The sequence below is a fragment of the Schistocerca americana genome, chromosome 1 (genome assembly GCF_021461395.2).
Source record: "Schistocerca americana isolate TAMUIC-IGC-003095 chromosome 1, iqSchAmer2.1, whole genome shotgun sequence".
Lineage (NCBI taxonomy): Eukaryota > Metazoa > Arthropoda > Insecta > Orthoptera > Acrididae > Schistocerca > Schistocerca americana.
In genome coordinates, this window is record NC_060119.1 from 350,104,105 (window position 1) to 350,118,626 (window position 14,522).

Here is a 14,522-nt window from a genome sequence, read left to right on the forward strand (position 1 = left end):
TTCCACTGTATATGACAATACATCTGAAATTTAGTAACTTAGAGATCAATTGTGTCTGTACCTCATCCACAATTTCTTCAAGACCACCGACACCTTGGGTTGTTGAACATTTTCTCAACATACGTACCTCGGACAGAAGGCAAGTCGTTGCGCGAGCACGCAGAGAGAGTGTATGGCTTGTTATAGAACCTATCATGCCCAAGAATGGAGTTCTTCGGACGTACGATTACGTCAGAGAGGAGGAGTCGGAAGGAAACAGAAGCAGTGACGGATAGGAAGAGCGCATCTGCCGATGACGCAACGGGATCTTGCGGGCAAACGCACAGCGGCCCGCTGCGAGGGGCCGACTTCTCCGGAAGAGGTAGCGTGACGTCAGCAGGGGAGCGCCGCTAACACGTGGCGCGGTACTCCCGCGCGATAAGCAAGCAGCCGCGCTCCAATTGGCGATATAAGCGGCTCTTGCGGACCCTGGAGGCTGCAGTCCGCTCCGTCGCAATGAAGCTCTCCGTCTTGTCGCTCTTGGTCGCTCTGTGCGCCGCGCAGACGTTCTGCTACGTGCTGGACGTCCCGGCAGTCCCGGACGTGGTTCTGGGGCCCGTGGACGAGGCCTCCAGCACGGAGACGTCACCACTGGAAGGCGGCGAGGGGTCGCATGCGCAAAGCGAGCAGTTGGTCGTTACGGGCGCCTGGCCGACCAAGGTGCTACCGCTGCCGCGCATCCTCAGCAGGGTAGCCGGTAGGAGGGTCTACTCCTCTTCCTCCAGGTCCCTCTGCCCCCAGGGACAGCTCCCTGACAGGCTCGGCATCTGCAGGGATATCTGGTGACGCGCTTCACGGTACGTCATTTCAGCGTTATCTGATTAAAGACACAAACTCTTGTTCGCCCTTGCACATATGTTGTTGTTGTGGTCTTCAGTCCTGAGACTGGTTTGATGCAGCTCTCCATGCTACTCTATCCTGTGCAAGCTTCTTCATCTCCCACTACCTACTGCAACCTACATCCTTCTGAATCTGCTTGGTGTATTCATCTCTTGGTCTCCCTCTACGATTTTTACCCTCCACGCTGCCCTCCCGTACTAAATTCGTGATCTCTTGATGCCTCAGAAAATGTCCTACCAACCGATCCCTTCTTCTAGTCAAGTTGTGCCACAAACTCCTCTTCTCCCCAATCCTATTCAATACCTCCTCATTAAATATGTGATCTACCCATCTAATCTTCAGCATTCTTCTGTAGCACCACATTTCGAAAGCTTCTATTCTCTTCTTGTCTAAACTATTCATCGTCCATGTTTCAATTCCATACATGGCTACACTCCATACAAATACTTTCAAAAACGACTTCCTGACACTTAAATCTATACTCGATGTTAACAAATTTCTCTTCTTCAGAAACGCTTTCCTTGCCATTGCCAGTCTACATTTTATATCCTCTCTACTTCGACCATCATCAGTTATTTTCGTCCCCAAATAGCAAAACTCCTTTACTACTTTAAGTGTCTCATTTCCTAATCTAATACCCTCAGCATCACCCGACTTAATTCGACTACACTCCATTATCCTCGTTTTGCTTTTGTTGATGTTCATCTTATATCCTCCTACAAGACAATGTCCATTCCGTTGAACTGCTCTTCCAAGTCCTTCCACATATAGCAGTTCTTTAATCAAACGTTAACTTATACTGGATGATCTATGCTTATACACCACACCATCTTCAATAACATTCCTAATTTTCCAATTTCCGAGTTTGTGCCTTGTTGAAGTAATCATTTTTTCTATCGCATCTCGACAAATTCCCCTTCTGTCATGAACTGGAGTGTCAACTGCAGCTTTCGGACTCTCGCTGTTTGGACACGCTAGACAGAGAGCAACAGAGATCCGCGGAAGCTAGAAAAGCTGTCGAGTTACCACGAGCCGTTTACATCCAGTAGCGCACAAAAACCTGCACCAGACGTTTTCATCCGTTCCGTTCTTCGGCTATGCACATCCACGTTGGTTTTCATGTTTTCTAATGTCATCTACCTCCTGTCCGCTTCCATTATGTCTTTCCTTATGTCTTGGAATCATGTAGAGTCTCTCTAGGTCCATGTACCATCTGCTCTCCAGGCTACATGTCCTGCTTCCGTCCGCTTCATTTTCCTTCTTGATGCAATAATTTACCAACAGCCGTATATATTGTAGAAATTTATTTTATTTTATGAACTTCTATGTGCTACCAGTTTCGGCATTATATTGATGCCATCTCCAGGCCCCACTCGTCATAGTCGTAAAATCGCTACACACGGAAGCAGCCATGTAACTGGATCCCTGAATCAATTCGTCCTGCAACAGCTCTTGGTGGCCAGGCGACACAGAAGAATTGATTTTACGACTATGACGAATGGGGCCTGAAGGTGGCACCAATATAATGCCGAAACTGGTAACATAAAATAAAATAAATTTCTACAATACATACGACTGTTGGTAAATTATTGCCTCAAGAAGTTCATGCCAGCCGTCGTCCCACGATCCATAATGGATCAACGAAGATTTCATTTTCCAGTCCAGTCCGTTCTCACATCCAGTTGTTTGCTTCCCGCGTATCACAGAAACTCCCACCATGCATCTCTCTATTTTCTACTGAACAAACCTGACTGTTTTTGAATGATTTTCGCTTTAAAAAACCACACTTCATTGGCATTTCAAAACTGGTAACACACAACGATCTCAGCTTTCCTTTTCACATACATTAGAACCGTAACATAGAAAATCCCAGTTACTTTACCAAAAGTATTCGAGGAAGTTTTTGTTCTACTAGCACTTCTTAATCTGTCCATCCTGTTGTAGCCTTCAACTACCTAAACACAAAACCACATCTACCAGTTCTATGACTCACTGTCAGTTGATAACAGTTTCTTTCTATTGTGTTGACGGCATAATACTTTAGTTTTATTCTAACAGATTTTCTAGCCTACTGTTGAACTCGGTAGCAAACTCGGAAATCTGGAGATTGTGAATTTCGCTAAGAAAGCTTGAAAAACTACAGTAATAATTTTGTTAACGTTTTTACGCTGTTTCTATAGCCTTCTCGAGAAATCTTTTTTCCTTGACTGTGAAAGAGGATGGAACTCGATGAAGGAATCGGCTGCGTTAACAAATCGATGGCAAGGTTCTCAACAAATAAGGCACGATGCGACTCTTAGTACAATCGGGCGTCAGGGCGATTGACACGAAGAATAAACATATTTCCATACGCTAACAATAAAGAAATCTAGTGTAGCAATATTACGTAGAATAATTATCAAGCAGATTATACTGTGTTTGCATATATGATCTTTCATGATGATACGCCGACTGAAGACGCTCGTGAAGTGATTTTCGCAGTTTGTTAACTGTATGTGCTTGTATGTCAGTGTGCCCGATGGATTAATACCGTTCTCTTCCTCATCTTACGTCGACAGTCTTCACTTCTTCGCAAATCTTCTGCACACGACATTCTTGATAGCCTGTTATATATATTTTGGTCTTTGTCATCCATATAATACTACTCTTCTACTGTATCCTGCCAGTGGCAAAAAACTATTACTACAAGTCAAATGTCACAATTTCAGAGACTTTTTTGGTGTCATGAAGATATGATTTTTTGTAATGGGTTTGTTTATAAGTAACTCATTTGCTACCAGTCACAATTTTCTTTATTTTATTTTTCGCACGACGCGTTTCGTGAAATGATTCCCATTTTCATGTGCGTTTTTTTGTGTGTGTTTGTTATGTCATTTCTATGTGATGTTGTCGATGTGTGAGATTGTGCTTAATTTCGTTGACTTTACTGCAATATATAAGAAAACACGCGATTTTTAGTTGGTTATCGATCTTTTTGTGAAGTTAGTGGCGAAATTTATAAGAATTTGTACTTATAGTTTCCTTATGGCCCATTTGTGCAGAGTCTCACACACACACTAAACATCACACACAACTTGTTGTACACTTTTAAACATCGAAAACGTTTTCATAAACAAAACAGTTACACAGATGTTTCCACAAGTAGTCAACAGAGATGACATTATAGGTCTTCCACAGAGTATGATATGCTTTTGTATAGAGGTTATTTACCTTAACAATTTGGGTCATAATTGACTTATATCTATTTTGCAAAATCAAAGAAATAAAGCAGAATCTCACACATCGACAACATCACATAGAAATGACATAACAAACACAAAAAAACACTTGAAAATGGGAATCATTTTTCGAAACGCGTCTTGCGAAAAATAAAATAAAGAAAATCGTGACTGGTAGCAGATGAGTTATTTATAAACAAACCTATTGTTTTCACAGTCGCAGGCTTTCAGAACCACTTATAATGGATCAAATCTGATTTTTTTTTGTATATAGAGTGGGGTGGCTAGTGAGGAGCGTGCGTAACGGAAAATTCGTGCAGCTGTGCGAACCCCTGTGCAAACGTGTCTTAGCGGCCAGCACACCTGCCTTAGTAAGCAAGAGACCTGTGTTCGATTCGCGCCCTTGGCACAAACTTTCACTCGCCATTGCAGTATTTATGCATAAAAACTCTTACTGGATCCTTTAGTATTTGCCTCGCGTATAAACCTGATTTTCGTTTACTTATAACATTTTTTCATGTTGTATTTTATCTGTACGTTAAATCCATACCATCCTTCTATAACACGATATCTTATTTCATTGCTTTTTCTACAACAATTTTTGCAAGACCATACAGAGCGGTACCTTGGAATTACAATCTTAGACACAGTTTCCTCTGTTTCATCTCAATATTTGGCATCAATAGAACTTGGTTATCGAAGGATATGGTTCCTTTTAGAGCTTAATTAATATGTCTCTTAGAAAAGAAATCGCTGTATCTGTAGCAATAAAAGTAATAAATGAGAGGACGTTTATTTCTAGCTGCCACAGATATTTTCTCTCTCTCTCTGATTGTAGTTTTCGTAGATTTGACACTAAGCTGTTTAGGGTACATGAAATTCAAGTTGCAGCACGAAGTAGTTTCATTATCACACAACTGACAACTACTTCCTACTTATTATGTACTATGTTCCACAATAAGAAGCTTACAGATTTATAAGCTTATAGATATTGAACCAGAAAGCTTATAAATTCTGTTGAAGTATCGTTTTGTAGAAAAATGAGTCAACCCTTCATGATATTTTTAAGCAAATTTGTCTCTTAATTTGTGATACAGCAGTCACCATACTTGAAATAGATTTTCCTGCCGTAACTCGTTGCAAAGTGGGATGATTTTTGCCAAGGAGACGAAAGTTGTTGTGTCAGAGAGTACTTAAACGGGAAGAATCGAGCAAATGAACAGTATTCAGAGAATAACGTTCAGGAGGAAATCGATAAAAATCTACCATTTGAAATGCAGTTTTAGAATGTAATTTCTTGTCAGGAATACTAAATACTTTATTTTTTTCGCTGCGAAATGATATTAGGGAGGAAATCTCTCTCTGAGAAACGAAGTTTACGCATTTATATAGGTAATTTCCAAAGTTTAGATAACACAATGACCATCGTTTTGAGAGTCTTGCGTGTCAAGGTGTCTAGGTGAAATCACACCACGAAAATATCTTTGAGGCACAAATGTGGTACACATTGTATAAAATACTGATAACACTCTTTCTGGAATAACAAAATTAACACTAATCACAATTCACTGTTCTCAGAAAGTTCCGTGGCAAAATGGAAAGCTCTTTGCCCAACGTAGATAAGGCGTTCATGTTGTTGTTGTTTCTGTTGTCGTTGTCTTCTGTTCGAAGACTGCTTTCAGGCAGCTGTGCACACTAGTTTGTCATGTGCAACCTTCTCTATCTCTGCATAACTAACATAACCTACATCTATCTGAACATACTTACCTTACTCAAAGGTTGGTCTGCCTCTACAAATTTTTCTCCCCATACTTCTTTCCATTACGAAATTAATGATTTCTTGATGCCTCAGATTGGGTCGCATCAAACGATCCTTTCTGTTACTCATACTGTATGATAAATACTGTGGGGAGAACAAACCAAAGACTGCGATTCATTGGCAGAACACCTAGCAGGTGCGACAGGTCACTAAACAGACTTCTCCGCTCTGTTCTGGAGTATTTCTGTGCAGTGTGGGATCCGCATCAGGTGAGACTGACGGATGGCATTGAAAAAGTTCAGAGAAGGTCAGCTCGTTTTGTATTATCGCGGGAGATAGTGCCACACACGTGATATATAAATTGGAGTGGCAGTCATTAAAACAAATGAGCTTTTCGTTGCGACGAGTTTCAATCACCAGTTTTCTTCTCCTATTGCGAAAATATTCTGTTGGCACCCTCCTACATAGGAAGAAATGAGCATCATGACAAAATAAGAGAAATCAGGGTTCGTACAGAAAAATAAAAGTGCTCGTATTTTTCCGAGCGCCTTTAGAGAGTGGAACGGTTCACAAAGGTTTTTCGTGCCCTCAGTGAAATTAATATTATTTTGTTTTGTACATATTGTGTAATAACGTAAGTCAAGTGTAAATTTGGTCGACAGAATACACTTTTCATACAGTTTTTAAAAGTAATCGGGTTGTGTGTGTTTCATGTAAACAAGAATAAATTCAGTTACTATTTAGTCATAAAATTGTGTGCTATGAATCGTTTCTCTCGAGCGATTTTTCTACAAATAGCAAAATTTTTTAACCAGCCCGCTCACAAATTGTCAAAACTCAATAGTTCCGTACTTCTATTGAAGACACTATACGTAAACGACGGTAGAAAACTGAAACCAAAGAACAAAAATGTCGAGGAAGCTTTATGATATTAGACGATCCTCGATTAGTGGTATATGGAACACTTGACGTGAGAAGGGCTATAAAGACAAAGTAATGTATCCGTCTCCATAGCCCTATCACACCGACAATCCTCTTGTAGGCGGAGAATGGAAAAGAATAGTATAACACCGTGAAATCTGTACAAATTAAATAAACGGTGGCGAAACAGTTTACATTCACATTGGGTTTATGGCAGATGCTGTTACCGATAGTACACACTTTTTGACGAGAAGCCCTATTATTATCAGACTACCAAAACATTAGAAAAGCTTATAAGTAGCACAGTTTGCTGTCTCAGTCACATGACTGAATCACTAAAAAGTATAGTTTAACAGACCGAAAAAATTGACTGATTAGAAAATAGTTTTTTGATCGCGTACCTTTACTTCAGTTCCTAGTTCACATTTAGACAGGTGAACTGTTCAACAGGTCGTGCTGGGGTATGTCAGAGTCCATGAGCAGAGAGAGTCCTTCTGCAGCGTCACTGCTGACTCGGCGTGTTTCGTCACGAGGTTGGTTTGTTGCGTGGGCGGTGCGCGGTGGCACTTGTTTGTTTCTACTCCGGCGTCTCGGCAACAAAGCAACAGGTCACGCATGTGACGGGGACCATTTGTATATTTGCCTACCAAGCACTGCGTGACGCAGCGTACGTCGCGTGTTGCGCATGCGAGTGCTTGCTGGAACAGGGTCCGTGTTTAAAGTTTAGCGCAACAGAGCACAGATAGCGCAATGTGACTCAATTTGTCTGTTGCAACTCCTCAATCCTTTAGACCGTATAGGATGAGCACAAACTACAGACTAGAGCTGAAGAGGTGGTCAAACAGGAAAAAGAACGAAAAGGTTAATGTTCCCTATGTCCGAAAATGAGCGCTGAATGTACACTGAAGCGAGTCGTGTCATACAAATTTCTGAGAATAACAGAATGTTACGTGTGAAAGACCTATCATACTTTTTAAAATTTAGTCTTGGTAACATGTCCAAACACCCGCGCTACTGCCATCAACGTTATGATTAAAGTGACACAGGGGAAAATAACTATAATATTTATATCTCTCTCCCCTTACGAGCTTTAATCTAATCGTAAGTTACAAAAAAATGGTATTCTAAACAGCAGACTGGCTGTTATCCGGTTTATTACGGATCTTGGACAACACGGATAACCGAAAAACACGTATAGTCTAAAATACACATGTTCTTACCGGAAACTGCTACTTATTGCCTTTACAAAACGTGGTACATGTTGTAAGCCCATTATATTACTTACGCTCAATTCGCTGAATACTGACAACTTATTTACGAAGTTATCTTCAAAACGTATTGTTCACTCAGATTCCTCCGGAAAGTCAAAACATCGATACAGTTAAACGACTTTTGTCATCCATGAACTAATAACAGATAAACGCATTTCAGTGCCCGGCGTTCGCTATAATAGGTTCGTCGAACACCGCGTCTCCGCTATTCCGAACGCTTTGTTCACTTAACAACTCAAATCCGGGTTCAAAGACATATCTATGCTTCTCAGTAATATATACCTAAAAGTTAACCCTGAATTCTCGCTAAAGCATCGACTTACTAAATGACTGGATACATACTCTACATGACGGCTTTCTGAAGATGGGGTTGCACTACAGTTGGCTTTGTCAGTGAACGGAACTGAAGATATGAACCCCAAAATGAAGCAGGCATATTGTAAAAATCACCGACAGCACTTGCGATATGACCCAAAATCTGTGGTCGGCAGTCCCTGTACGCGTTGCAACTTGCTATGTAGGGAATTACAACACGCTGACTGTCGTTATTTCTCAGTAATCTAAAAGAATTGGTTTTGTTGTCAGTCACCATGATTTTATCAGCTTCTGTGTCCTTGAACAAATGTTTTGACCACTGCATGCTACTGGATGTACATTTCGTAACACCAATCAAAAATTAGTCAGATTTTGTAAACATAATTTAGTTCTCGTTGACGTTTCAGTCCTTTCAGATGCATTATTTCGTGACATGAAAATTGGGGACTAAGCATGTGTAGTGATGCCTATGTGTGTGTTGTCTATGTTGCAGAGGGCTACCGGGGCGCCGATCGCGGCAGCCGAACCTCACACTGAATGCTCGTGGGCGCTGCCAGACGAGACTGTCTGCGTGGAGAAGCAACGGCGTGGTCCAGCCGCTGCCAGTTATGTGATCAACGTTATGCGACCCACGTTATGTGATCAACGGAAATCACAGCACAACATCTCCAATATCTCCTGTTGATTGGTACCTTTTTATACTCTTTGTATTCATACTGGAAGGAATTTTGTAAATAAAGTATACGAAAAGTCTATGTTTAAATATTGTTTTACTACATAGCAGAAATCGCTGTTTGAATAGCAACAAGGATTGGTCTTTTCGCTCATATAACAAAAGAAAATGCTTAATTCTCAACATCTGGCAGTAAGTTTGTGAGTAACAAGTACGCAAGAATATGAAACCTATGACACAATGGTTCGTCAACCTAAATGTACCCAATGGTAAATCTGAAACATCAAAAATGTTATATCAGTAAATGTAAGACACAGGATAGAGTAATCGACGGTTGATGAGAACTTAATTTTGAATATGTTGAAATATATTCATTCACTTTTGTCTTATAAGTGATTGCTAAGTCTGAAGATTTATATATACAGTCCACTTATTTTCATATTTCAGTTCATTGCTTTTCGGTTGGATGATACCTCGCGATAACTTTTCGTCTCAGCAAGAACGACATTAAGGCTTTCAGACTAAATTGAACTAAGTATGTGATTTATCTATTTTAGGGATTAGTAATACCAATAACAAAATCGCAGCAAATTTATGCTGTAATGAATCATATCGTTACTGGTTCATTCGAGTTTCAGAATGACAGCAATATTCACAAACGTGGTACTTCAAGGAAAAGTGATCTCCTCTATCCTCTAATGATCCAAACTTCCTCGACAAAGAAGGAAAATACATAGCTAAAAATGTCTTTGGTACTCAGCAGATATAAATAATTAGTGTCACAGAGAGCAAAATGTATTTTAGTTGAAGGCGTTTCTTCTTAACTATTTCAGTGCCACATGTGCAATAAATGATTTCACAAATAGCAGTATGTAGCCCAAAGACATGTAGAAGTATGGTTATAGTTTAACGCTACAACAACACCGCGCTCATTAGCAAATGTTCAAATGTGTGTGGATTACTAAGGTACCAAACTGCTGAGGTCATCGGTCCCTAGACTTACACACTACTCGCATTCGGGAGGACGACGGTTCAATCCCTCGTCCGACCATCCTGATTTAGGTTTTCCGTGATTTCCCTAAATCGCTCCAGGCGAATGCCGCGATGGTTCCTTTGAAAGGGCAGGGCCGACATCCTTCCCTAATCCGATAAGACCGATGACTTCGCTGTCTGGTCTCCTTCCCCAAACAACCCAACCCAACCCCCAACTTACACACTACTTAAACTAACTTACGCTAAGAACAACACACACACCCATGCCCGAGGGAGGACTCGAACCCCCGGCGGGAGCGGCCGAGCAATCCGTGGCATGGCGCCTCTAACCGCGTGGCCACTCCGTGCGGCGTGGTCATTAGAGAGCAAGTATTTGCGCAGTTCGTAGGTAATTGATAAACTAAGGGAACCGCGATATTTTTGAAACTACAGTTCCTGCCACCTCCAAGAAAGCGAGCAATGAAACTACGGAAAATCTGCATTATGCTGACTGGGATACTGAATCTTACACCTCAAATAAGCATGCTTGTGGCTCAAACAAGTAAGCAGTTACGTACTCATATGTAAACGGCCAGCAAAACATGAGGCTGCAAGGTAGGAAACAAACTGGCGACTTACATTTTGGGACGAAATGAGTACTACAAATAGCGTATGGTCATCTATTTCAGTATAACATCACACAGAAGGATTCATCACAGTTGCTATACAGGTGAGAGTACACAAGTGAGCACGAATGCTACTCGACTTATCGTGGCAGCGTCCTATATACAGTCACATAAATCGTTCAAGTACGTGAGTGTTGACAAGCCAAGCAGGTAAGCGCGATGGAGCCTTCAAAAAATTTTCACTCTCCGATAAGAGCCAACATGTTTTACAGACATCAGATAATGAAGATAAGCAACACCGAGTGAGACGTCAGCAATGAATGGCAGTGAGTGATACGCCAGGTGGCTCACAATCAGGTGCAGAGCTTCCACTTCCTTTGTAAGTAAATAGTCTGGGTTACTAGTCATTCGCCGAACAGATGTGTGTGTGTGTGTGTTTGTGTGTGAGGGAGGGAGGGAGGTGAGGGGTATGGAAACAAATATGTTATTTAATACATTGTCCAGCATGTTTTAAGTGGGAGAGTTCTCATGGAATATTCGAAATACACTCCTGGAAATGGAAAAAAGAACACATTGACACCGGTGTGTCAGACCCACCATACTTGCTCCGGACACTGCGAGAGGGCTGTACAAGCAATGATCAGACGCACGGCACAGCGGACACACCAGGAACCGCGGTGTTGGCCGTTGAATGGCGCTAGCTGCGCAGCATTTGTGCACCGCCGCCGTCAGTGTCAGCCAGTTTGCCGTGGCATACGGAGCTCCATCGCAGTCTTTAACACTGGTAGCATGCCACGACAGCGTGGACGTGAACCGTATGTGCAGTTGACGGACTTTGAGCGAGGGCGTATAGTGGGCATGCGGGAGGCCGGGTGGACGTACCGCCGAATTGCTCAACACGTGGGCCGTGAGGTCTCCACAGTACATCGATGTTGTCGCCAGTGGTCAGCGGAAGGTGCACGTGCCCGTCGACCTGGGACCGGACCGCAGCGACGCACGGATGCACGCCAAGACCGTAGGATCCTACACAGTGCCGTAGGGGACCGCACCGCCACTTCCCAGCAAATTAGGGACACTGTTGCTCCTGGGGTATCGGCGAGGACCATTCGCAACCGTCTCCATGAAGCTGGGCTACGGTCCCGCACACCGTTAGGCCGTCTTCCGCTCACGCCCCAACATCGTGCAGCCCGCCTCCAATGGTGTCGCGACAGGCGTGAATGGAGGGACGAATGGATACGTGTCGTCTTCAGCGATGAGAGTCGCTTCTGCCTTGGTGCCAATGATGGTCGTATGCGTGTTTGGCGCCGTGCAGGTGAGCGCCACAATCAGGACTGCATACGACCGAGGCACACAGGGCCAACACCCGGCATCATGGTGTGCGGAGCGATCTCCTACACTGGCCGTACACCACTGGTGATCGTCGAGGGGACACTAAAAAGTGCACGGTACATCCAAACCGTCATCGAACCCATCGTTCTACCATTCCTAGACCGGCAAGGGAACTTGCTGTTCCAACAGGACAATGCACGTCCGCATGTATCCCGTGCCACCCAACGTGCTCTAGAAGGTGTAAGTCAACTACCCTGGCCAGCAAGATCTCCGGATCTGTCCCCCATTGAGCATGTTTGGGACTGGACGAAGCGTCGTCTCACGCGGTCTGCACGTCCAGCATGAAAGCTGGTCCAACTGAGGCGCCAGGTGGAAATGGCATGGCAAGCCGTTCCACAGGACTACATCCAGCATCTCTACGATCGTCTCCATGGGAGAATAGCAGCCTGCATTGCTGCGAAAGGTGGATATACACTGTACTAGTGCCGACATTGTGCATGCTCTGTTGCCTGTGTCTATGTGCCTGTGGTTCTGTCAGTGTGATCATGTGATGTATCTGACCCTAGGAATGTGTCAATAAAGTTTCCCCTTCCTGGGACAATGAATTCACGGTGTTCTTATTTCAATTTCCAGGAGTGTATTATTATTATGACACAACCGGAAAGAAAGGAAGGAAGTAAGAGTTTACGGTACCATCGACTACAGGGCTATCAGACATAGCACACAAGCTCAGACGGGGAACCTAAGCAGTTTTGGAAAACCACTGTAAAACTGAAGGTGGATCACTGAACAGGGTTTTAACCTCCGTCCTCCTGAAACACGAGTCCAGCGCTTCGTCATTTCGTCACCTCGCATAGTCACAATGCACGGACAGACATATGTGGAAAATAACCATTGGTCGGCTATAAACTGACGATCACAACAAAAGAAAGAAAATAGATAATGAACGAGTATTAGATTTGCTTTTGAGAAGTATGTATTCGGCAGACGTACATCCGACCAGCCTTTTGGATAATGGAAGGCTGAATAAACTAACAAAATTACATCTTCAAGAACTAAACGAGAACCTTCGATGTCATAATTCTTATTTATATTAAGAAGGTAGAAATTCAGAGAAGCCTACAAGTGAAGAACATACACTGTTCGCCATTACAACTGTCGTGCCAGGAAGGATAGAAAACAAGAAAATGTTTCTGATTGCGTATATGCAGCATAGTTGGAAGAATACATGATTAAATTTATGGGTGACGTGTGGGTGTACAGAGTCTTAAATGTCGTAGAGATCTGTGATCGCTGGCTGCAATAATGGCTCTAACCTGTCTGGCACTTGACTCAAACACTGTGAGCTATGATGACAGGCACAGATAGGTCATTCAGTGTTGTTTCAACACTATACGCCAGAGCCCATCGGTCGTAGTGACTGGAGAGAATTAGCGTGCTAGTCTATTGGCAACCAATGGTGTTGTCTACGGGTGAGAGATAACGTCACGAGATGTCGAATGTAGAGCACAGCGTTCGGCCCTGACACGTCAGATTTGTAGCACCTGCCGACCATCCACCGGCTATGCGAAACAGAAGTGATCACGCTCTGTATCGAACGGCACCCAGAGGAGTCACGCTATGTATAGCGGCCGTGTGATGATGACAGGCGCCAGAGACGGATATGTCTATTGAGATGCTGTGTGCAGAACCGGCACATGTCTGAAAAGACTACACGGCACCACTCCTAGCCGTCGTACTACCTATTTTCACTCGAAGTGGACAAGGATTTAGGTTTGTGTTCCAAGTTGCAATGTCTGAAATCTTAATTAGCGTTATTCGAGAATGTTATGTAAGTAGTACGGCTATCCCGATTCTGGAACACCACTTAACCGACGTACTGAAGTATGCGATATCAGTGAAGTCACAATCCAGCAGTGCATCCATTTGACTTGGAACAGTGCGTGTGTTAGTGGGGGTTGTAGGGGCAGATTCAATTACTTATAAGCTTGACACTTGCAAAGTCAAATTCCTCCCATTCATCAAAATTAAAACACACACAAACACAAACACACGGTGAGAGAGTGAGTGAGAGAGAGAGAGAGAGAGAGAGAGAGAGAGAGAGAGAGAGAGAGAGAAAGGTCCAGGTCAAAGGTATATGTTAGTTCTGTGAAAGTCAAGGAGAGTAAAAATCAAAAATATTTGTTTCTGAATTACGTAGGCACACGCACACACACACACACACACACACACACACACACACACACACACACACACACTACATCACTACATAATGAAAAACCACCCTCTCCTCTCCTCCAATCAGAGAGTATTTTAGCCATCATAAAAATGAGACAGCCAGTTAAAGTGCAGCCCCACCTGAGCTGTGCTTGAAAATGTCTCAACAGGATGAATTATTCTTGAGAAAAAAACGTCACATTCCTCTCTCCTAAAATCAGAGTCTAGTATTTTAGCCACATTAAAATATAAGAACTAATAACACTGCAGACCTGGTCTGTGCTCAAAAGTATCCAAACGTCCTAAATTATTTATCAAAAATATATATCACATTCTTCCTCT

General features: G+C 42.8%; 1 long non-coding RNA gene across 1 annotated transcript; it reads left to right on the forward strand.

Moving 5' to 3' along the window:
• The first annotated feature begins 451 nt into the window (after positions 1-451).
• LOC124622552 lies at positions 452-9,126 on the forward strand. The gene is made up of 2 exons (XR_006980650.1): positions 452-836; positions 8,857-9,126. It is a non-coding gene; the product is annotated as an uncharacterized LOC124622552 (long non-coding RNA).
• Positions 9,127-14,522: the final 5,396 nt, after the last annotated feature.